The sequence below is a fragment of the Protomyctophum bolini genome, assembly GCF_963924005.1.
Source record: "Protomyctophum bolini genome assembly, chromosome: 5".
NCBI lineage: Eukaryota > Metazoa > Chordata > Actinopteri > Myctophiformes > Myctophidae > Protomyctophum > Protomyctophum bolini.
The window spans coordinates 15,943,844-15,970,428 of NC_137866.1; the positions used below are offsets into that span (position 1 = coordinate 15,943,844).

General features: G+C 43.3%; 1 protein-coding gene across 1 annotated transcript in view; it reads right to left on the minus strand.

Annotated features, from left to right (window-relative positions):
* The window catches only part of ngfa (nerve growth factor a (beta polypeptide)), a 43,730-nt gene extending 17,998 nt beyond the window's left edge, over positions 1-25,732 (minus strand). Inside the window, exon 1 of the mRNA XM_080764795.1 lies at positions 25,579-25,732. The gene's annotated coding sequence lies outside the window, so the exon portion shown is untranslated. The remainder of the gene's footprint in view (positions 1-25,578) is intronic.
* Positions 25,733-26,585: the final 853 nt, after the last annotated feature.

The window sequence follows — 26,585 nt, forward strand, 5'->3', positions numbered from 1 at the left end:
CCTGGGGTAAAGAGCATTATACAATGTATAGACTTGTGTTATTTGCTGTTGCTACCCTTTAAATGGCCATGGCCATTGACAATGCATTGGGCAAGTTGAACTGTGAATTATGTCAAAGTACTGTAATGATCTCAAGCGTGGCCCAGGACGACCTAGCAGTCCGGGCACCTAGGCTGGTAATCCAATTTGACTGGCACTATGCCATCTGGGAATGTGGACAACCTCATAGCATCATTATAGGCCACTTTGAGCCTCTGCATACTCCTCAACCTGTACGCATGCCAGAGATGAGCCGTGTACAGAGGTGTGACATACTGTAGGCTCTGAACAGTGAACACTTAACATCAACAGAACACATAGACAATTTACAGAGCAACATATTTGCCAGTGCATAAATTGCCTGTAGACATCTGTCATCCATCCAATCATCAGTGAGGACATGACCACGGTATTTTAATTCCTTGCATATTATGATAGTTTTATAGTCATGAATCATCAGGATCCTGGATGGCCTGGATTCTACGCTTAAAATCAAGCCTAGAATCTGGAACGATGTAAACTGAAAATGGCCACCCCTGCTAGGCCCTATAGCATACATGGGCAACTTGCAGCCTATAGGGCCATATGCGGCCCCCACCTTCATTTAATGTCTTTATTGCCAATTCATTAGTTAATATTTTAACCAGGTGGCGACGTGGATTTACTATTGAGCCGCTAAACATACTCGCTATTGTTCATCCAGCGCGATCTGATCCGGAAATACGAGATAAAGGACTAGATGCCTCCAGAGTTAGGGTTGTTCTTGTAATTCCCACCACCATAAGGCTCCAGGCAAAGATAATTGAGTCGAGAGCTGCCGATCGAACGGGAGCCCCGATCCGCGGTAAGTCATTATTATAATGTTATCAATTAATAGGGAGCTAAATATACATGTTAAAGAAGTCCTTGTCGCTCCGGGAGTTCATGAAAACCATGTTAATTAAGTCCCTTAATGACTATCAGTGCTTAATTGTATGCGTTTATTTTGGCCTATTTGCGGTCGCCTCCCTCGCCACCAGAGTAAGGTGCTCACAATAGTAATGTGGCCAAGACAAGTCAACTATGTACAGTCCCAAGTTAGTCTCATGTCTCGAGGCACAAGAGCGGCAACAAGTGCAGTGTCAATTTAATATATTAACAAAGAAACGTTTACTTTAGCATCCCTCTGAGTCCTAACAAAGCCAACTGTCTGTCGTAGTTTCCTCCCCTTTCCTCATTCATCACAATTTTCAGTATACTATATATAGTCAAGTGTCGCTAAAAAGACTCGTCTTGTTTCACTATTTGTTGTGGTTTTGGTGGGCGTTCCCTGCATGCTTTCCCCCGCTGTTTGATTGACAGGATCCTACCTATACAGTACACGCATGCACACACGCGCAGTGACAGTTTCCAAAGCTGTATAACTAAATGCACTTGAAATTAAATAAAAATGTTACTTTTCAGGATAAAAAAATAAAAGTAGGAAAATAGTTAAAATACAGAGAGCTGCCTGACAGTATATGCAATGTGGCCCTGGAGTCTGCAGTGAGTGTGGACGATGGCCCTCTGGAATGAGTGTGGATGATGGCCCTCTGGAGTGAGTGCGAGTGTGGACGATGGCCCTCTGGAGTGAGTGTGAGTGTGGACGATGGCCCTCTGGAGTGAGTGTGGATGATGGCCCTCTGGAGTGAGTGCGAGTGTGGACGATGGCCCTCTGGAGTGAGTGTGAGTGTGGATGATGGCCCTCTGGAGTGAGTGTGAGTGTGGATGATGGCCCTCTGGAGTGAGTGTGAGTGTGGATGATGGCCCTCTGGAGTGAGTGTGGATGATGGCCCTCTGGAGTGAGTGTGGATGATGGCCCTCTGGAGTGAGTGTGAGTGTGGACGATGGCCCTCTGGAGTGAGTGTGAATGTGGACGAGGTGTACAAGACAGTGGTGAGACCAGCTATGTTGTAAGGTTTAGAGACAGTCGCACTGAGGAAAAGACAGGAAGCAGAGCTGGAGGTAGCAGAGACAAAAATGTTGAGGTTCTCTCTGGGAGTAACAAGGATGGATAGGATCAGAGTGACAGCACATGTCAGATGTTTTGGAGATAAAGCCACAGATGCCAGACTGAGATGGTTAGGACACGTACAGAGGAGGGACAGTGAGTATATATCGGTAGAAGGATGTTGAGGTTGGAACTGCCAGGCGAGAGGCCTAGAGGAAGACCAAAGAGAAGATTTATGGACGTAATGAAAGAGGACATGAAGTCAGTTGGTGTGAGAGAAGAGGAGGCAGAGGACAGGGTGAGGTGGAGGCAGATGATTCGCTGTGGCGACCCCTCAAGGGAAAAGCCGGAAGGAAAGAAGACTGCTGTAGAATGTGAAACTTTTTGTATAGTTGTATTCACAACTTGTCTCATGGCACACCATGTGCCAAGATCAGCACGCCATTTGAGAACCAAGTTACAAACATGTTGCACCAAAACCAGGTAAGCGCCTTTCTTTCTCAGTATTGTCCATAGCTTTCATGCCAGACTTGTGGTGGAAGGAGAATTGAAAAATGTGAATGCTTTCAGAGTTCAACTCATAACCGCAGTAACGTGAGTAGCAGAGATGAAAGAGATCAGACCCCGATCTGTCCTTTACCCTCATCTTCATCTTTGAAAGCCATTTTACTGTGAGAACCACGGCACCTGTTGTGCATCAGGGACACTTCAAACGTCAAACTAGACTGCCCCTAGCCCTGGGACAACTCGGGAAGAAAAAGAGAGAGGCATAGAGAGACCTACAGTACATGAGTGACAAATGATGACAAATTATGGAACGTACATAGAACAAAGGAACGCGTACAAGTGTATGAAGAATTGCACTCTATAAGCTAACAGGCACACTAAGCATGTGTGCGGCATCGCTCAACGTCAACTTGTATAAGTGTGACTGGTGTATTGGGCCGCAGTGCCACAGTGCTAAAAAAGTCCCTGTGTACAGTCCACAGGTAATTGTATTCCCTTCTTTGAAATTGTACAGACGAGAGATTTATAAGGCTATTAACCTCGTATTAAACCAAGGACCAGCTTTCAAATATAATCCAGTAAAAAAATGTATACGTTAAACGTGTGAACTTTTATTCACCCTAACAGAGTTGTTCTGGCAGCAGAACAAATATAGGTACTGTACTTTACTACTTACAGTAACACATCCACCGTGTGAGTGTTTTCATTTCTTTTTTTCAGCGAGCGTCAGAGAGAACATTGAGCCAGCAAGAGCTTTAAAGCAGCTGTGGTGTCAGTTTTCATCAAGAAAAAATAATCTGACATCTTTATACATTTAATAAAACCATAACTGGTTCAAAGGTAGCTGTGCCAAAAGGTTCCGTTATTATATGTAGGATTTATCTGAATATATAATACTATATAATGTATGTGAGTGATGATGAGCGTGTGGAATAGTTGGAATTAAAGTCGTCATAAAACATTATACCATGTGGATCTCGGGTGGTTCCACATGGGAGGGGAGAGGGTAGCTCTACTGTGGATCATCTCATCACTTCATGTCGCCATGCAGCCTGGGACTGCAGTGGTGGAAAAATATTATTTATCTTTTACTTGAGTAAAAGTATCGATCCCACAATATAGAACATTTGAAATACTCTGTTGCAAATAAAAGTCAAATTTACTTGACGAAAAGTACAAAAGTATTGGTGTCAAAATGTGTCATTTAGTTTTCTGAATAAAAATAATAATAATACAAAAAATAAAAATCTAATACAAAAATGTTATGCTGCTATACTGTACATAGCAACAAGAACCCCAAAAGGGATTTCCGGCTGTCCAGAGGGGTCAAAACACCAAAAGGGGTTCCTGTCCTGAATGGGTTTAGCAGCAGAATGTCCCGTTTTACAAGTTTCAAATATATAATGTATTGTAATGTGAGATAATATTTTTTAAATAGCAGATTTACAAGCCGAAATGTATAGGCCTGTTAAGTATCTAAGATCCAGTAAGAGAAAAAACATCCGCACACTACTTTCTAAAGATTCATGAGACTCTTTTAGGAGGAAACACATTGCAACATTTGGACCTACTGTACTGGGTCTTCATCAGGCAATTTATGGCCTCCTAATAAAGTAAGTCTCATGGAGCTTTAGAAAGTAGTGTGCAGATGTTTTTTCTCTTCCTTGATATCTGCCTTGATGCCTGACATCCAGCACCTGGCCTAAATATAGGCATTGAGATGTGCACACAATCTTCTCTGTGAAATATCTAAGACCCACAAAGAAGAAAACCCTCTAGCCCCCCTCTTAAAACATGAATACAATGAAATAAAAAATAAAAAAATAAAACAATGTGAAAAAAGTAAAATCTGCCGTTGATCAGTCCAACGGTTTGTGAAGATTAGCTCTGCATGGACACAACCCGCACAGACAGAGAGACCAAGCCTTGCTATTTTCGACTGTGTCAGACAGATGTTTCTCGTCCGGTCGTTCCATGGTGGAATAAAAAGGTTGTGTGCATGCAGGAGGACTATCTACCCATCTGTTCGGGGTGTCTTGAGAATCTCATGGAAGCATGCGGGCGAGGTGAGGACTGAGGAAAGTAAATGAACTGCCTTCTGGCAATTCTCCAGTGTCTTTGGCTGGCTTTACTGGGTTCAGCTCTATTCTGTGGAGCCTTCTCTCTCTCTCTCTCTCTCTCTGTCACATGGAATCCATATCATTGCCGGATAAAGCATATCCAGCAAAGGCAGAAAAGTTATTCACACATTGTCGAATCGAATAAAATATGTATTCGGGTATTTTTTCCATTGGGAAAATGCTAACAGAGCCAACTGTCAGTTGCGCATGCACTGTCACTGGCAAACGGTCATGTGTCTTCTTAGGCTAGGGCTTTGTTGCATTGGCATCTTGTCTGTGTAAAAACCAAGGAAGCTAGTTTATAAAGGGAAAGACGATTTGGATGCTGGGGATGCTCATCATGGGTGGCAAACCTCGCACCGGAAGTTTGATGAAATTCATGGCAGTGGATGGAGCTGGCGGGGACAGCTCATGAACAAATGCTATTTATGAAGGATGGCAAGTCACATTTACTATGGAATCGTGCATTTCCCGTCAGTGTGTTTGTTTGGTTGTATGGTCACCCCATGAAGCCCCCATATATGGTGCTGTCACAGTTAAGCCCATATACGGGCCTGCCCCAAAGTTATTAGTGCAGCCACGCCCAGCAGCCGGCGAAAACTGGAGTTCTCAACAGGCCCGAAAATTAAGGCCCGGCCCTACCTGGGCCCTCATCAAACCCTGTACACTCAAGAGAATGTCCCCACCGCTACCACACTTAATCTCCATATACTGTATGGAGCTGACCTGTTTTGACATTCCATATGTTTATCTGACCTCATCAAACCCTGTGTACACTCATGACATGCTCCTTATATGGCCAGTACATAATTCATTCAACGAGGCGGATGTGTGCACGCTAAGGTTGGGCGATATGCCAATTTTTTTAAATCGCGCATCGTCTGTCCGAAAATCGGCGATTGACGATGTATTCGTGTCATAAAAGTAAAGTGAGAACAGCTCACTGCAGGTCGCAAAAAAGCCAGATCTACAAGCTCTCAAAGCGCCGCGTCCTGCCTGTTTTTGCAGCTCTGTTCGCTACGTGTTGAGAGCTTGTAGATCCGTCTGTTTTTGAAGCACAACTGCGCAGCCAGGGTAACAAAATAAGAAATAAGTTTAGATGAAGTGAAGTTGGAACAGACAAGCAGCTGCAAGCTAAGCTAACATCACAACCACTGGCTGGTGACAGTGTTATTTGTCGTAGCCTGCCTGCCCTAGTAACTTCTCCTGGAGAAGTCTTGCCTCCGCGCACCGGCGTCGGAGGCTCAGAGGGGTGCCCACATTCTGCTGCTGATCCACAGACCACAGGCTCTCAAGGCATCGCGTCCTGCCTGTTTCTGCAGCACCGTTCGCTATGCGTTGAGAGCTTGTAGATCTGTCTATTTTTGCAGCGCTGGTGTCGGGGTTCGTTCACGTTGTCAATAAAAAAATAACTTGGATTACAGGCGGAGATGAAGTTCAGTGTGTTGAATCAGTAGCTACACGCTAAGCTAAGCGCTAAGCTAGCGTGTAGCTACTTATTCAACACACTGAACTTCATCTATACATTACTAACACTACCAGCCTGTTTTTTATTTTCCCCCCCGACTTCACGGGTGGCGCATTGGGATTGTGATGAGACAAGAGACAGCAGTGTGCATTCTGTTGTGACTGTATATTATTAAACTGCATGGGTCTGGACTCCGGAGCGTAAACAACATGTAGGCTCGGCTCCCTCTGCATCACGGCTGCGGGGACGGACCATACCATTATTATAACGGGAGGAGGGGATTTCCACCCGGCCGCTGTTACTACTTTCCTGGCCCAAATTGATTCACATGTTGCTCACACTTTACAGGTAAAAAATCGTCCCGAAAAATCGCCTAATAGAAATATTCGGCGATTGGATTCGTATATTCGCGATTGACGATGTATTCGTATCGTCACCCAACCCTAGTGCACGCCCTCAGGCATCTACTGGTATAATAGGTTCAGGAATATAAAAGACATATCACAGGTTGTTGAAATGCCTAGAAATACTGATTCTGAACATCATCCTGCCAACTGTCAGCTCACAGCTGGACCCTTTCCAGTGGCATGACTCCTTCACTCCCTTCTCCAACATCTGGATTCATCTACAGACAATTTTGCCACTATTCTTTTTGTTGATTGTAGTTCTGCTTTCAACACCGTTCTATGCTGTCAATGATGAATAAACTGCATCACCTAAAGTTCCTAAACATTCCTCCACTGCTCATGCACTGGACAACTTTTTGAGTAATAACAGTTAAACAGTAACAGTTAAAGTAGGTACATCATTCTCATCAACTGTTCACCTGCAGGTGCCCCTCAGGGTTGTGTCCTCAGTGCCTTGGCAACCAGCCAATCAGAATCAAGTATTGGGACTAACCGTTTTAGAAAAAAATATTATTATCAGATCGGGGAAAATCGGTATCGGCAAATACTCAAAATCAATTGATCGGAATTGGATCAGGATTATTATTGTTATATTCAACGATTCTACGATGACCCAATGTTACTCCCCATAGAGAAATGACTTCCGTGCCCCGGGGGATGAACGAGTGACTCCAGGACTTCGGCACTCTATTACTCCAATATAGAACATTACAGTGGATTATTAGTGCAAGTGGCTTAGGTCTCGTGCAGGTTTGGGTTCAAAAGGACTCGATCAAATCTGAATCTAAATGTGGAATCCGCGTATCGAACCCGAATCCTCTCAAATCCTTTATTGAATCTCTTAGGCAAACTGTTAATGGACACAAAAATCTGTGTTTTTGGAGCACTTCATGGTGACCACATTCTTTCAGCAAGATCAGAATTGAGTTAAATTTCAAAATGACATGGCACGCATAGATCCAATGAGACATGTGTTTGTCTTGAAGCGTATCGAATCCAAATAATTTGCAGACCCTGAACCGGTTCCAAAATGAAAGTTGGAATCATGTTGAACCCAAACTATTTGTGTGTGTGTTTCTCTCTTTCTCCCTCTCACTCCTGTGTCTTTGTCTGTCTCTCTGGCTGTCTGTTAGTGTTGATTTCATCAACTAAAACAATGATGAAAATTCACTGACGAAAACTAGCCTAAATAAAATAAAATAAAAACTAAGCTGTAGATTGGCTATTTTCAGCTTGCAATAAAGTGTAAAATCAGGCATTACGATGCCATCAAGGCCCGCCAAAATACATTTTAATCGTCTAAATAAACTGTAGATTTAGTCGACTAAAATCACAGATTTAGTCGACTAAAACTAGTCTGTCTGTTCATCTTCCATCATCATCCTGGGATGTAGGCATGTAGCCGGAGGTAGTTTCTAACAGGGATAACAGATTTTTATGTGTGATGTGTGTGTGTGTGTGTGTGTGTGTGTGTGTGTGTGTGTGTGTGTGTGTGTGTGTGCGTGCGTGCAACTGTGCATGTGTGTGTGTACATACAGGTGCAGACCTGTACTGCTCTCCTGGGTCAAATCTTTCTATATCCGCTCAGTGCTCATTTTCCTTTTGGAAAATTACACAACCCATTTCTGATCAAATCCATAAACACAGGAGACCGGATTGATGGAGATCCGATTTCCCTCTCTAAGGACATGCCTATTTTCCAACTTGGCTGTTTTGACCTCCAACGAGTGTGTGCGTGCACGCACGTATGCATACGTGTCTTAAAGCGTTGTAGTTTACAGAGGACTGCGGCTGCTTCAGAAGCTATCAAGTGATTCACCACCGACCACCAACTAGGCCAGAAATTCACTGTCAACATAATTTAATTAGACTTCCCAATGGAAGGAATTTGTTCTGGACAAATGGCCAGAACAGTTTGAGCACTTGTATGGCTGATTGGCTGTGCTTTCAATTTCACAAAAGTCTTATATTCAGATAGAGAAACATAATTTTAATCAGTAAACCATTACTCCGACTACGTGTCTTTGCGTGCTCTTTGCGGGTTAGTAATGTGCGAGTCGTTCCAATTAACGCCACATACAATGTATGCGTATGTCAGTCAGCCACAGTGAACAATAGTTCAGCACATCCAAAATGTATTACTGAAGCCAGCTAACACTCTGGCAAACACACTAAATGTCTTTCTTTCTTGTTTTGACATGACACAAACCCATAGAGGCACTTAAAAATTGACAGCGTTCCCATTTCCGGATAGTGGAGTACGGATTTTAAGTTTGGCCGCCATCTCCAAAACTGGTCAGAGCACTGACACTGGGAGTTACTGCTTTACAGTTGAGATTTCACACATTTTCAGAAATGCATAGCTGTATGAGGTAAAGTTCTACAGTCAATACTGGGCACAACATTTGCTCCAGTCATTTTCAATTTGCTAGGGCCACCCTTGACACAAAACAAAGTTGTGACTGCAATGTAACCGTAGCCTATTTTTTTGTCATCCATTGTCCTACAGTAAGTATGAGAAGGCATTTGTCATAATAGGAAGATTGAATCCTTGTGGTGATTGTGAAATAATTCCAAAAAACAAACTGCATGTTAGCTGGGAGCTAGATTCACTGGTAATTACTTGGAAGTAAGAGAGGAGCATCAAATAATAAGTGCAACCCAAAACAATGCAGCTCTTTGTGCAGGACCAAGGAATGGTGCATTTTATTTAGTATTTTATAGTTTTGCCACTCTCCAATAATTTGTTCATTTGTTCGTCAAAATGTGTTAGTAGGATGTTATACAGTGCTCATTATTTAAAGGGAAATTAACAGGTGGAACGCAGAAATATACATTGCAGAGAGTGTCTAAAGGCCTTGACAGATACAAAGCATCGGCCACTCGCGTCTAGAAATGCACCCATTATTTTTACACCCATCAAGTGGGCACGTCACAACCTGTTGGCGAATCTTTCAGAGCTCAGTTCTATTTTCGAGCATCAACACGGGGCACAGACCACCAGAACACAGTGTGTAATGCATTGACGAGTTCGAACTCGCATTGCATGTGTTTATGTATAGCATGTTTGTGTTTTCGCTTGTTTGACCGTTTGACTTGTTTCTCTTTTTTAGAAACACCAGTCCGTTTTTTGTTTTTTTACTTTCGCCTTTTATTTTATTTAATTTTTATAGAGGGACAGACATTAGGCTGACAGGAAATGGGGAGAGAGATGGGGGAGTGACATGCAGTAAAGGCCGTCGGGATCGGGAGTCGAACCCGCGGCACACTAACAGACTGGATTACCAGCCAAGGTGCCTGGACCGCTGAGCTACAGCCCAGGCCCAGTCTGTTTTTTAATGAAATAACTTAAGGTTCGCACATAATCCTGAAAATTTGTATACGCGTGTCTGTGAAACTACAGTCCTGCATTCCTCATACTAAGGTGAGAGCACATTAAATGCCAAAATATGAATGACGAGAATGACATACGAAAGTACCCTATTCTATTTGGCAAACGAGCTGAATTTAATATAAATGATATTCCGCCTTCGACATGAACAACTGGCCTCGTGACACTACAATGATGCAATTGCATTGTCATATTCTGTTTGTCAGAGCCATAAGGGTTTTGCTACACAGTAACTATGCCACCAAGATTAATTCCTAAAGCTACTACTGCCACTACAGTCTGATCTTAATAAACAACCTAAGAGCAAGCTTTGCTTCTCCACTGTTGAAACATGAAAGACACTATTTGCCTCTCCTTTCATTGCCTAAGGGCCCACTGGGCTCCTGTCAGGATGTGAATTTCAGTGGTGTGATGGTGTTGAATGTCCTCGTAATGAACTCTCCGCTGCTGTCTTGGAGCGCCGAGCTCCAGTCATTGGATACATCCAGCCAGCAGTTCAACGAACTAACCCACAATGAGAGCACCACAGCTGGGTTAGGATGGGGCTTTCTCCTGATATGTCTTCCCCTGGTTCTGTCTCAAATCGGGGCCATCCCTAACGCCATCCACCCCACCCATTCAACACTGGGAGACCGAGCCTCCAGTCCTCGAAGGCGGGGATGAAGATGATGATTAACATGTTTTCCAGGCCCCCAGCCTTTTATGACCTTGGCTTTCAACAATCTTCTCATGACAAGCGGCTAATGTTTTGCCCTGGCTGCGCTAATGCTGTAACTCCCGTTGCTTGTTGAGAGAGAACTTAAGATCCCACGGTGGGATAGAGAGAGAAGAGAGAGCGCTGTGGACGGGATTGTCTGCCTGGCGGGGGAGAGAGAGATGAAGACAGCCGATGGAGACAGTGATGTCAAGGGATAGGGAGGGGGAAGATAGGAGGCGAAGTAAAGTAATAGAGGGTGGAGATGGAGGAGAAATGGGCAGTGATGATGTCTGGGGACAACAATAAATAATAGAACCATATTATAGGAGGGAGATGAAAGGGACGCAGGATGCTGTGGGGATTGTAAGATGGACAGATTTGGGGGAGGCTGTGGGGGCGCAGAGAAAGAGACAGAGAGATGTACGAGGAGGCCTCTGTAAACCAGAGAGAGTTTCAAAGTGTTGAGTAGAAACAGGATATGCGTTGTCCGCATCCCTGTGTCTCCCCGGCCCTCCCGATAGTTTTACCAGAAACATCATCTTATGGTGTGGTCCAGCGAACTGCTGGTGTAGCTATTCCTACTGTACTCTTAACCACTCTTAAACAAGCCTATATATACTTTTTTTTACTGGTGTCCCTAGCGGTGGTCTGTAATCGGGGCCGTACCTTTTTCCCCTCTATAGCAAATAACAGTCTTTGCGTAAAATTGTCAATATATTATATACTGTACAAGCTCACAACGTGTTGTTATATTTGCAGAATATAGAATAGGGTTCAACTGTTTAAGCTCCTTTGCCATTTCAATGTGATAATCCGCTGGCAATGTTCCATTATAGCAATGGTTTTCAAGCTTTTTCATATAAAGGCCCATTATATATTCTGCATTTGAGCCACGAACTACCATTTGATGAGATCTAGCCTCTTAGACCCAAAACTAAGAATATTTTGTTGTCGTTGAATACAATTTTGTCCACAATTCCATGCTGTCTTAATGCGGTATAGGCCATAGGAGAGAACGTTAATCTGGGGGTACTGCACCCTGGGTGCTGTTGGATTCTTTCATAAAAATGGGTATAGTACTGTAAATATGACATGAATATGAATGCAAAGTAGTGGTTGAGGTGTGGACAGGCTAGCTGTTGGTGTTGTGCATGGTGAGATGTGTGCAAACGGTGTGGTTTAGTAGGAGAAGACGGCCAAAGGATCTAACACACACACACACGCGGCACCAAATTGTATAGGGCACTCTTTGTTGTGTTGCGGCAGTAGCTAGAGGAAGCATGCCAGTGGGGTAATGGTGAGAACGGTGGCCTGTGATGCAGGTGTCGCTAAGGGGCGGCGGTGTGTGAGGGTGCGAGGTTAATTCACTAATAAATTCATTATTAATCATTAATGTGTCAAATCGAGTGTATTGCCATTACTTGAGCTACAGGGTCCGGCTGTTTGAAAGAGCACCACTCCGGTGCTTCTGCTGTCAAATGTATGGATATGTCGCGGCAGTATGTAGGGGGATTAAAAGATGCCTGAGGTGCAGTGAGGAAAACTGCGAGGGTTGCAGTGAAAAACCAGAAAAGTGCCTGCATTGTGGGGGAGAATTACACAGGGTCAGCGCAGTGTCCTAAGAAGGCAAAGGAAATCAAAGTGGAAAAGGTTAGAACTGGAAAGAGGGACATGTCCTACACCGAAGCAGTGAAGAGAGTGGAGGAAAGTGAAGTAAGGAGAGAGGCAGGAGTGGCAGAGAAACAGGAACAAAAGATAAATGCAGCTGAGCCTGGCATCTGTATGGACAGGAAAAGTTTTTTGGCGTTTATCGCTATGATAATTAATTGTGCAGTAGAGATCAAAGGGAAGTCGGAGAGAATTCAAATGATTTTGGATGCGGCAAAGAGATTCCTGAAGATTGATGACGTCAGTGGAGAGGACCTGGAGAGGGATTCATGCCTACTCTGGCCCGGAGTAGGAGGCACTTAACAGAATGGACAATGCTTGATGGGGATGGGATTATTTGGAATAGTCTTTTTTTTTACCTAGTTTTGTTTATGGACAGAAGATATGGAAGGGGATCACTTTGGGTGGACTTTTTATTTATTTTTGTAAATAGGAGTAACAGTATAGTAACTCCAAGAATACAGTAGGTGGCGGTAATGCACAGATATGTTTGCCAACCGCCAATAAACCCAATAAGAAGAAAAAGAAGAAGCACCCGTAAGCCATGCTAAATTAGTTTGGTAGAGCGGCACAGGGCACGCCGCACACCTCAATGGAGATGTCTGCAGGCACAGAGTAGGCTGCCTCATCTTTCCTTATTCTCCTATCTCTTTGTAATTTTCCTATAATCAGCAGAAGTCGAGTGCCTGCCACTTCCGTGTGTCCATTGTGTTTATATAATTGTATAGTCAAATAAGTTAGTTGTGAGCGATTCCATTTCCATTTTCTCTTTCAGTTCATGATCACCCCATAGCAGCAAATGGGCTTTATTGACCGAACTTTCCTTTTAGCTTCATACCGTTCCGTAGAGACGGCCTACACGCACGATATACCAAAAGCCCTAATTTCGTAGTTTACATAGGACTTAGCATTTAAAGAAATGAGCAAGATTTGAGCGAGTTGTGAAAAGACGAGTGTTCTTGGCTCTGTGCGTGTGGAGAAAAAAGAAGAACGGCACCGGCACTCTGCCCTGAGACTTCAGGGCAGCGGCTATGAAGCAATATAGCACTAACGGGCAACGGATAAGGGATCTATTAAAGGCAATGGCACGTGGACTGGTGATTGGTTAAATGTGGTTCAATTATTGTAATGCCCAAACCACACCTATGCATAATATAACGTGTAACGGAGGTGTTTACAGGATTTAGACAGGTAACCAAAATACCAACTTTAGTGTGGGAACACCCTTTCCCTACATCCCCAAATAGTGGCTTTAGAAAGATGAGACAAAAATGGAGACCCCAGGTGTAGAGAGGAAAAAGATGTGGACAAAGTAGAGCCCAGTTGGATCCCTATATACTTGGTTATATAGGATTGAAGTGGTTAAAGGACCATTCATTCTGGTTTCCCATTGATATATCAGGGTCATGTAACATACAGTACTGCCAACATCTTTCCACAATATACTGTAGTTCATATTATTTAGAAATATTTAATAAATATCCTTGTTTGTTGCATTAAAACTTCACGATAAACCCACTGTTAATGATCTGCATCTCTATCTATCGGCTGATATTTCTGTCGCACTTGTACTTAATGGGCTAAACAGTCTTAACCACATGAACTGATTAAGAACTGGTGCAATATTGAGCCAAAGTCTCAGTTTTTGTCTCTGTCATTACTCTCTGTCATGTAGCATACTGTACAGTAAAGTATCTGAATCAGCTTTATTGTCACATTACAGTTTTACAGGCAAGAAAGGGAAGAAGAGAGAGAGGGGGGAGGGGTAATGAGATCAGGGCAGGATAATAAATCAAGTTTGAGCGCTTTCACCGTGGGTCTTTGAGCTTTTGCTACAAGCGGTACAACCGAAGGGTCTCTTATATTTACAAGCTTTTGTTACAAACTGTACAGCCGAAGGTTCTCTTAGCTTTTTCCACACACGCAAGCACGCGCACACACACACACACACACACACACACACACACACACACACACACACACACAAAACATATTTAGATAGTACCTGAGATAAGATATATAAGGTGCAAGAGCAAAGCAGCTGCTTTGTACTGTGCATTAGTTAAGTTCATCGGACATTCCACACCCACACTTTCTGATACGAACAATAAGGCCATCACACGGTTAACACTTTCGATATCAAATGACGCTGATCATCCCCTGTATCACCTCATGATGCTGATCATCCCCTGTATCACCTCATGATGCTGATCATCCCCTGTATCACCTCATGATGCTGATCATCCCCTGTATCACCTCATGCCATCGGGACAAAAGATACAGAACCTTAGCGTGGGAAAAGGTCTGATTTAGTAGGAGTTTTGTCCCCTCGTCCATCGCGGCATTAAACAAACTGCCCCGCCGATAGGATGGTATACAGTGGGGACTTCATGTTTATGTATGGTCTTGGTGATATTTTTTGTGTTTTGTTGTGGGTGTTTTTAACAGACCCGTGAAGATGAATATCCTTCGGAACAATAATGGTTATTATTATTAAGGAAATTGGTCAAGGTGCTAGGACATGGATCAAGGTGCAAAGGGTCAGTGCATGCCTGTCAGCGCTCAGCAGAGTGGGCGGTAAGATACTAAGATGACAAAATGTCCTTTTGCCACATTTGCATCTTTTACAACTAACACATTTAATGTGGTGGTTCCTGAACCGGCAGTATCATAACATACCCATGATGTATAACATGGGTATCATAACAGGGTAAAGTATACCTTGAGGAAGGCATATTGCTTGCCAAAACGTCAATCATTAATCGTGGATCACATCGTGCATGACAATTAATTGTCAACTTACGTGCAACTTATGTGTAATCGGGACAGCCTTAGTCATTAGAGACAGTTAAATGTAGTATTGTAGATATATGGACGATTGTGTTTAGGCATTAGGTTAGAGACAGCTACGGTCAGCGTAACATTCTGGGAGGGCCTGGGTCTATATAAATTCACGGATGTAGAAAAACTGGGTGCTGCTGGTAATAGTCTCATATTCTGGGAGAATAAATACACCTTAAAAACAGGGAGCGTAATTTATGTCTGACCAGCCAGCCAGTACAAACGTAGCCATGTCCAGCTGGTACGGATTCAGCCATGTGACGGACAGGATTGCATTATTAGACCCTTGAAACGGTATGCGGTAAATACCTTCTGGTCTTCTACACTCACATTAGTTGGTTCGTCACTGTCGTGCCTGCCTAGCCCTTCTCGCTAAAGGCCTGACCTATCTGTTCCCCATTCTGTGTGGTCTCCCCTCATCTCTCTCTCTCACACACACTTTCTCTCGTGGTTTTCTCTGGTGCTCTGGCTACCTCTATCTCTCACTGATGTCGACCACCTGTCTCTGTGGGACCTCCCAGGCTATCCTCTGTCTGTTAACAGCACACCATGTCCTGTGTGTGAGCAGAGCTATGGCCAATGGTGGAGAGTGGAAAGTGGCTACTCTCTGGTGCATGCAGGCTTGTTTGTGTCTGCTTTTGATCTGTTTTTACGGTATTTTGGACTGTGTGTGTGTGTGTGTGTGTGTGTGTGTGCGTACGCATGCGTGTGGGCATGCGTGTGTACTGTGTAGATCTTCTATTTACAGAGCGCAACCAATATCCTTTCTTTTAGTTCTACTGGATCTCTTCTCCACTGACATTTTAATCTAGTTTTTATTTGTTGACGAAATTGTCAATACTGTATCTTTAGTCTTAATTTTAGTCATCAAACATATAGCTTAGTTTTAATTTCGTTATAGGTATAGCCGACGAACATTTGTCGCAATGGTTTTAGTCGCCGAAATCAACACTGCGTTCAACCCAAACAAAACTTGTTGCCGCAGCAGACTGTCACGGTGCACATATACAGGGGAGGGGGGCAAACATCTCCAGAAGCTGAATTCTTGTAATCCCTCGTGGCTATGCTGTACTAGCAACTGGAGGAAGTGGTGCTGTCTGCGTGATGGTAGCGTAAAACAGAGCATGTGTGTGTGTGTGTGTGTGGGTGTGTGTGTGTGTGTGTGTGTGTGTGTGTGTGTGTGTGTGGACACCAGGGGCTCATCTTCCCAGTGCATACAGTTTATTCCCAAATTGGCATATAAGTGCATAATAAGCAGCCTTAGTTGTACGTATCCTTGGGGCTAAGGCGTGTGTTTTTTTGCTGCGTTTCCAAACCAAACACAAACACGCCGCTGCTTATTTGGCTCGTGTATCCTTATATTGTGTATATATCTTTTGATTTGGAGTGTATCTCTATATTGTGTATTAGATTTGGGTTCGTGTATGTCTAAAGTATCTATCTCTATATTGGTAGAGTTTCTTAAAAGGGGGCACTAGTACCCCCAGGGGTACTTTGGGGTACTTCTAGAGGTACTCAGAAAGTTCTTATTTTCTGATATTGTTAATGAACAATTATTTTCTGTTTAAAGGGCTGGAAATGTCAATATACTTAAGCCACCCACCAATACTGTTGCCACCAATACTGTTGCCTGCTAGCTTGCTGTATAATTGTTTTGTGGGCGAGTTTTAAATATTAAATAACAATATAAAAGTATCAGGAAGAATGCTTTGTGCTGGTGAAGGGGTTAAATAACGTGTGTTTAGAGTCTATGTAATGCCTTTAGATTTGTCTTGTTTGAATCTGTTTATTGTGTATGTCTTTATTTGGCCTGCGTGTATCTCTCTCTATAGAGTACCAAAGTCCTGATGTCACTCGTTCATCCCCAGCTGGGTTGCGGGCGTTTTTCTCTATGGAGAATAGCATTGGGTCATCTTAGAATCGTCTCATATAAAATTGTGGTCCAAAAAAAATTCCCTGTGATATTTTCAGGGAGGTGGCTCTTTGTCGTTTACGATAGTCAGTCACTCATATTTGATACACATTCTGTTTTTGGCGAAATGTAACTAATTCGGCGGCAGTAATAGTTAGTTTCTTTCTTTTTGGAACACAGTTCTTATATGATTAAAAAGTCTAATTCAGAATGAGGGAAAGAAACGCGACCCAGGTAGGATGTGTAAATTACGGTACTCCAGACTTCGGTGCTCTATTGTGTTTATCTTTAGATTTGGGCCCTTGTATCACTTTAAAGAGCGCTTTTCAGAAATACATTTTGATATTATCGTATCTCTCATCGTGTGGTATACGTTGGGTGTTTCATGTCCAGACAAGAAGCTACAATCAGTCTGCCAACCCAATACAGCGGCCGGGGAAAGGAAAGAGGAAAAGAGAGAGTGATGACAGCAACATGTCAACTGAACTACACAAGGTACTGTACACACAGACGCACGCACACACTCGCTTACACAAGCAGACATTTAGGATTACTCACACACACACACACACACACACACACACACACACACACACACACACACACACACACACACAGTGGCTGCGGTGAGGCAAGTCATCATATCAAACACTGACTAAGTCAACACATTATAGCCGCAGCACGCTGTTACTGTACCAGTAAAATCCCCAGTGGTGATTTATCATACTATGGGCTTCTGCAGAAGGCTGTATGAATGCACAGCACATTGGATCTTAGTAGTCCATAACTGAAAGTCACAGAGGCATTCAGCATGGAATGAGCAGGCATGTCTACGCATCGAGTTGTCCGTCATGTCTTTTTTGATGCACTCACGACACACCAGCATGTAGGCTATGCAGTGGTGGGAAAAACTAAGTACATGTACTCAAGCACTGTATTTAACCCATTCTGACCTGAGATCAGATTCATACGAGGTTTCCACTGGACACACACTGGTCTGATTAACCCATTCTGACCTGAGATCAGATTCTAAAAATGTCAGTCTTTCTTCGAATTTTTCAAAAATAGCAGACCTACAAGCTCGTATCGCGCCACTCGGTGGCGCGATATGAGCTTGTAGATCTGCTATTTTTCAATAGGTAAAGCATAACATGATGCTAACACCAAAATGGGTGCCAGGTCAGAATGGGTTAAGTACCGGGACTCATATTTATTTATAATTATATTATTTGAGCATTTCCAATTTTCTGTACATTTGCTTGCACACCACTACATCTCAGAAGAAAATGAAAATGTCTTACTCCACTACAGTGAAACGTAAACGTTATTTGAAAAACTGTATTTGCTATTTACTTTGTAGATCTAAATTATTATATTACAAAACACTTATCAACCACTTACTTAATGCCTATTTTATACATACTGTAGAAGGCTATTTGAAGATCGTCTGGTTAACACAGTCAATAGAGCTCTCACCTTTGACCGACAAAGTCAAGGGTTCGACCCCGGGCACTGCCAACTCAGTGTAGGAGTAGCACGGGTTGGGTGCAGCAAGATGTGCGGTAAATACTGGGAGCTGATGGTAGGTGTGGCGCTCCACCTCAGCATCCATATCCCAGGGTTAAATACTGGGAGCTGATGGTAGTTGTGGCGCTCCACCTCAGCATCCATATCCCAGGGGTCTAGCACGGTAAATACTGGGAGCTGATGGTAGGTGTGGCACTCCACCTCAGCCTCCATATCCCAGGGGTCTTGCACATAGTAACGGGGACAGATCCCATGCATGTTACCGGCTGATACTGGCATCAAAAATATACTTTAAGTAGACTTTGATGCACCTTTACTACGGCACACTAGCAGCACATATATGACATGCACGCACACGCACTAGAGAGACAGAAAGACTGACTGACTGACGCAGAGACACAGACAAACACAGACAAGCACATCGCTTTGAAGAAGCACCTGTCAAACCTTGATCTTTAGCAGCAGTCACACACAATCAAGGAGGAGCCGAAGTTGCGTAACACCTCTGGATTAAAAGCTTTCCACAATCTGGGAACCTTACAGAGTAGTGCGGTAGTATAGTATATTTTTTTGATTTGGTAACAACAAAAGAGCAGTTATAAAAACCAGCTCCATATGGGTGCAATGGTTGGTGGGACAATGGAATGCTTGCCCACGTCCCACAATTCCCCAGCAGTCTAAACGTAGTAGGTTGTGACTGTCAAACATCTCTGTTATATAATACGCTTCTTCTCAAAGTTGTTGGGATAGGATACATCCACACTGGAGTTAAAGCCAAACCCCAAATTGCATGTGAGATGTCTCTGTGTTTTCCATCCTCTCCTCTCCGGCAATGTTGACCTCCCAATTCTTCCCGTTTCTCCACAAACACAGACATGACCCTTAGGTCTGAACTTTAGTCTTTAACCTCTCACACAGATATTCCAGACAGACTGCTCCATGCAGCTGCTTCACCTTACACACACTCCCCCCCCCCCCCCCCCGTTCTGACCTCCTGCTGCTACCTTGACCCGTGCCAAGCTGACCCTAGAAACAACCGAATCAGTTAGGGGCCTTGTACAAAGTATGGATCCATCAATGTACTGTTTTGACCACACAAGAATGTTGTGTCTGGTTTTTTGTGATGAAACATGTCTGGATGGGACCTACGTTGGTACTGTAGGGTGTGCAGCAGAGGTAAATTAATTGACGGCTATTATATAGGCAAATGGGTAACATGTAGAGATGCACAGCATATGAAAGTCGGGCCATATCGGCCATAATATGGGTATGGGTATCGAACCTATCGAAAATAATCCAGATTTCTTCTACTGATATTGATGATGCAATAATAATGTGACCGTCAATGTCTTAGTACCTGCAGAGCAGCCAGTATGCCTGTCTCTGTCTCTTTAAGAGCGTCAGCGGTTAGTGGGGAGGGGGCGGGGCTTACCATCTACATTCACCATCAAAACTAAAATAACTGAATACGGTAATTTCTGGACTATAAAGCGCACCTGGATATAAGCCGCACCGCTAAATGTATTACTAAACTAATGTGTACATATACAGTACAAACCGCACTGGACTATAAGCCGCAGGTGTTGTGTGGACTGGCCAGAATCGGTATCAGCTGGTATGACTGTGCAAATAATCGGATATTGGTCATAATGTCCATATCGAGCACCCAGTGGTGGAAAAAGATCTGACATTTTTTATAGAAATTCTGTTACGAAGTAAATAACGGAATTTAAAAGAAATGTAATGGCCAAAATGTATGAAGTGGTTAATGTATGTATAGTAATAATAATAATGAAAATCTAACTAGTAACTAAAGTTTTTAAATAATTGTAGGGGTGTAAAAGTACTATATTTGGATCCGAGATGTAGTGGAGTAGGAGTAAAAGTATTGGATTGGATATAGTAAACATGTACTTATAGTTACTTTACACCAGTGTGTCCCACAGTCCGCCTATCCCCCAGGTGTCATATGCATTAACCCTCTCAAGTCTGGACAACTCCCACTAGAAGCTTGCTTTATGCTGTATTTATGGGAGGGGGCTCCATCATGTTGTAGTGCTTAGAACTTCAAAGGGTGGAGCCCTCTGGATGTGAAGAGCCATCACAAAGGAGGCCAAATTAGTGGAGACTCACTTTCAAAGCGTGGTGGTGGCCCCTCGCTGAAGAGCCTATAGGCAAGATAACAGTTTCTGACTTTTATCCGTGATGGATCCATTATTATCCAGTATTTTTCTCCCCCTCCACACAACCACCACCACCAAAGTAGTGAACCGATGAACGTATAAACATAATGAAGTAAATCAGTGGTTTTTATGTGCAATGGTGTATTGAGTTTGTATTTAGGGTTTCTTCCTGGTGGCTGAACCCTTGACAGTCAAACGTGCCAATGAAAAAAACAGTAATATAGTGACATCACACTATCAGCCCCTCCCCTAACTCCTCCCCCTTTATCATACAACTACAGCTGTGGGTGCGGCTTCAGTTCAGGTGGATCACCACCCACCAGGCAAACCAGGCATACTTAATGAACTGGTGGGGGTGCCCACATAAAAACAACATTTTAACAAATACTGTACACTTTTTTGAAATATATCTTCCTCTTTATATTATAATAATACCTGATGATCATGTTTTAGGGTGGAAAACAATCACGGCACTCCATCTTTAAGTAATGCAGATGTTTAACAATGATTTAACTCCCCTGTGAGGGTTCATTTTGTTTCATTTTACACAAAAGTTAAAGAACTAATAAGGGTCCATTTGGTTAGAAGCTCTCCATCATTTAGCTGCTGGGGACCACCTGGAACCCCTTCAAGAACCACTGGTGGTCCCACTCATTGAAAACCACTGCTATAGAAATATCATCGAGAGGAAGCGACACACACACACACACACACACACACACACACACACACAGATACAAATGCACCAGAAATAGCCGATCTACAAGCTCTCAATGCTAAGCAGTGCGAGTAGAAATTTGGGACGTGTGAAATCGAGGCCCTATCTTGCGCCACCCCTTACCCCTTATCCCTAAACTTATTTGCTAGCCGACCTACATCAACACATTGTGAGCTTGTATATCAGCTATTTGAACTATTTTTAAATGTTTTTCAAAATAGTAACAAAAATGGCAAATAAGTTTAGGGGTAAGGGGTCGAGCAAGATATAGCCATCCTCACCCAACAGTAAGAAAACATTTTGACCATGAACACAGAAATTGTCCTCACCATCATGTCTTGTCTAAATGTACAGTGTATAGTGTAATGTGCTATACACACACACACACACACACACACACACACACACACACACACACACGCATACATACATGCACGCACGCACATCATGATGGTGCGAACATAGGGAAAGCTGTAAGTCAGCTTCAAAGGGAAACCTGAGACGGGTCATGAATAATCACAGACATGGTTGTGCCCATCTGCCCAACACACACAAGACCAGAGTCAATGCTGGAGTCAGAGTCCTTTGTTTTACGTGAGTAAAAGTATAAATACCACAATGTAGAAATACTCAGTTAGTTAGTTAGTTAGTAAAAGTCTGGTATTCAGAATTTACGTTAATATACTTAAAGTACCAACATGTATAGGAATCTGATCATTGACTATTTTCAAATATAGAAATAATATATAGAGAGGTGAAGTGGTTGATGTAAGTTCAGTAATACAAATCTAAATCTACAAAGTCACTATAGTAACTAAAGTTTTCAAATAATTGTAGCGGAGTAAAAGTACAATATTTTGTGTGTGGACTGTGGAGTAGAAGTGAAAGTATTTACAATAAATAAATACAAAACACAAAATTGTACTTAAGGAAGGATACAGTACTTGTATGTACTTTCCACCACTGTATAGTGTATATGGTATAGCTGTTCATGGCAGCGCTGCAGGCTGCATGCTTGCATGACTTTGAGGGATATATTCAATTAGACAATCTCCCGTTTAACAACGTTCAAACCCTATTTTTGGCAAGTCATTACAGGAGAAAATTTCCCTCCAAACTGAAAAAGCTACACAAACGCATAGCTTTTTGCGGCTATTTCCGCTGCTGTCGTAGAACACAAGATTTAAGTGGTCGACACGATGCTAAAATGTTTTTTTATTTTATTTATAGCATCATTTTTAGCAATCATCTTCAAATTTCACTAGTTTATACTTCATCGTGTAATGTACGTATTCATTCTCTCTCCTGATTGGTTTCCCAACCTGAAACATTAAGTTCTGTTTACTAATGAGATGGAGAGACTAGATACTATAGCGATGATTGCAACGGGAATAGATAGAGCTATTTAAGACTTCTTTTGTTTTTGTTTCTTATGCTTGTCTTTCTCGACCACAATGTTATAATTTAGACAGATGCTTGTTTATCATTTGCCTGGTGTATCTATAGTCTCAATGTACAGATCAATATTTTGACAGCATATTTTTTAGACTGATGATAGTTTACTCGTGATCCTATAGTCTCTGCATTCTATGTGATCCTATAGTTTACCGGGCACTACACTGTCTCTCTGCATTCTATGTGATCCTATAGTTTACTGAGACACTACACTGTCTCTCTGCATTCTATGTGATCCTATAGTTTACTGAGACACTACACTGTCTGTCTGCATTCTATGTGATCCTATAGTTTACTGAGACACTACACTGTCTCTCTGCATTCTATGTGATCCTATAGTTTACTGAGACACTACACTGTCTCTCTGCATTCTATGTGATCCTATAGTTTACTGAGGCATTACACTGTCTCTCTGCATTCTATGTGATCCTATAGTTTACTGAGGCATTACACTGTCTCTCTGCATTCTAAGTGATCCTATAGTTTACTGAGACACTACACTGTCTCTCTGCATTCTATGTGATCCTATAGTTTACTGAGGCATTACACTGTCTCTCTGCATTCTAAGTGATCCTATAGTTTACTGAGACACTACACTGTCTCTCTGCATTCTATGTGATCCTATAGTTTACTGAGGCACTACACTGTCTCTCTTCATTCTATGTGATCCTATAGTTTACTGAGACACTACACTGTCTCTCTGCATTCTATGTGATCCTATAGTTTACTGAGGCATTACACTGTCTCTCTTCATTCTATGTGATCCTATAGTTTACTGAGACACTACACTGTCTCTCTGCATTTGATGTACAGTACATATATGTGTTTACCCTTCTTACTGTAAATCGCTCTGGATATAAGAGCGTCTGCTAAATGCCTAAACTGTATTTTAACAAGCGGACGGGTCAGGATCATTAAACACGTGCTGTTTATTGGTACTTGCATCTTTAGAACGTTATGCTCCTGTGTACTGTAGAGAGCCTGCTCTACCTCTCTCTCCCTGTCTCTCTCTCTTCACTTCCTCTGTTGACATAGACCAACACTGGGGCGATGAAAACACATCGTCAGTTTCATTGTCCAGGACACGCTACTGGCAACGACAGTGATGCTCATAAACAATCTGCAGGATTCTCTCTCTCTCTCTCTCTCTCGGTCCAGCTAGCGCACATTTTCTCCCAAGAGGGGCTTGACTCGTTGGCCTCCTCTCAAAGTTTTGATAAGTTTGTTTATCCGACACAGATGTGGACAACACTGCGGAAACAGACAATTCACAGATGCGTGTCAGTGTGTGACAGAGACAGAGAGGGAGATGGAGAGAGACAGACAGACAGACAGACAGACAGACTCTCACTCAGCTACAGCCAAAGGGAGTGAAATCGAGGAATAAAGAGAGAGACAGAGAGAGAGAGAGAAAAAGAGTTAGAGAGAGACACACAGTAGGAGGGAGAGAGAGAGAGAACATGCAAGCGTATACACAACGCCGGTCTAGTTGATGTGGTTCACTATTGGTGCACCTGTAAAGAGAACTATTTAAGCCTACGGCGCATGCATGCAGAAGTTTACGTGTTTGCGTTTGTTTGTGGATAAATGTTGACGGTGGTGACATTCCTATCCTGACAGAAGCCTGCCAGGAATTCTCTGGTAGGAGTGGCAGGCATGAGGTCTGTCTTTAGCACACAACACACGCACACGCACACAAACACATATTCACAGACACACACGCACGCAAGCACGCACACTTCGGACCATGAAAACGTAATGCACATAATATACTACCTACGTATGGTATACACACACACTGCAACAAGACCCGCCCTGACATGAGGATAAACTCTTGCCGACACACACTTCATGTTTGGACGCTGGAGCTCGTTAACGCTGGAAAAGACGCTCAGAGGGTTGTGTAACATGAGCAGAGAGAGAGAGAGAGAGAGAGCGAGAGGACGGTAACCTGATGTCCCAAGAGTTTTCTGAACAGCGAACTTGTTCCCATTGAAGTTTAGAGAAACCCCTTTTCACCCCCCTGAACTCCCCCCCCCCCCCCCCCCCCATCTTTACCTTCCCCCTCTCCTCTCCTCTCCTATACAGTTGACCACGGTTATCAGATTGGGGACCAGGAGGAAAGAGGCAGAACAGAACACAACACAACACAACAGAGTCCATATGAGGATTATGCATCCATCACTGATCTCTGATCTGGTGTGACATGTTGCGGTCGTTTCTCTGTGGAATTTTGTGTCCCCTCGAGGGGAGCCGCCGGGCCTGCTGGTGACTTCAATTGCAATTCAGAAGCTCCACTTTCACTTAATGACAGGTATGAAGAAAACAATTTTTGGAGTGACACATCTGACTCTCGGTTCCACACACACACACACACACACACACACACACACACACACACACACACACACACACACACACACACACACACACACACACACACACACACACACACACACACACACACACACACACACACACACACACACACACACACACACACACACACACACACACACACACACACACACACACACACACACACACACACACACACACACACACACACACACACACACACACACACACACACACACACACACACACACACACACACACACACACACACACACACACAATTTCACTTAACTCCAAATCAAACAGCACAGAACTCACCACCCTATAAGGGCTCCTTCTCCCAGCTCGCTTGGTTTAAGTGTAAAGTTCCACAGAAAGTCTGTCAACAGTATATTCCACCTCACACACACACCCCCACACACCCACACCCACAAACACTCTCCAGGAGTTCCAAGGCAGCAGAATTATCCCAAAGTGCAAAACTCCACTCCAATAAGCTCCTTTGCTTGTTAAAGCTGTGAATCCAGGTCTGGGGCCATCCACGCTCTGTCTGTCTCCCACCCACACTCTTTGGGAAATGAATTGTTCTGAAAGTTTTAGTGAGAGAGAGTCCCAAAGCCTGCTCCCACCCTCCTGTGTGGCTCGCCTGCAGGTCCTAGTGCCTACCCACTTCTTCCACGCCCCTCTCAACCACACGTGCGCGCCTCTCACTCGCTACAGACGTATATATACCTATTGCTGCTGGAGGCAGGAGGAGGTGATTGATGGACTCCGCTGTGAACACTTTGACCCGCTTGGATGACTCAACCTCTTCCTCCGCCGTGCAGCGGGGATCAGGGTTTTTAATGTAGCGGACAGACGTTACGTGGCGTCACGTCAGACCTTGGGGTCTGATTGAACAGCTACAGCTCTCTGTGAATACACCTGAGTCACTCCCTGGACATATACAAATGTGCCGTCTGAGAACTTCACATGTCATCGTCAATGAGAAACGGGGACGGGGCATTAGATAAAGAGTTCCTCTGCTGGTCACTTATTTTCAGTAGCAAAGCAGTAGGAAAAGATCAGGAAAGCGTGAAGAGTTGGAATGGCACATCTGTATGTACCCTTGAGGTCAGAGGTCATCGATATGTCTGTACATGTACAGTACGTAAGAGTTGGCCTCGTCCGTGGAAAATTCCAGATCCTATTACACGCCATTATAATGTTCACTGAATGTCAGTCTCTTCAGAATATGATAGTGATTATTATTGGAATATGAATTGAACATGACACTGATTTACTATGACACTATGGAGTCCCACTAGGCCAGCGGTTCTTAGACG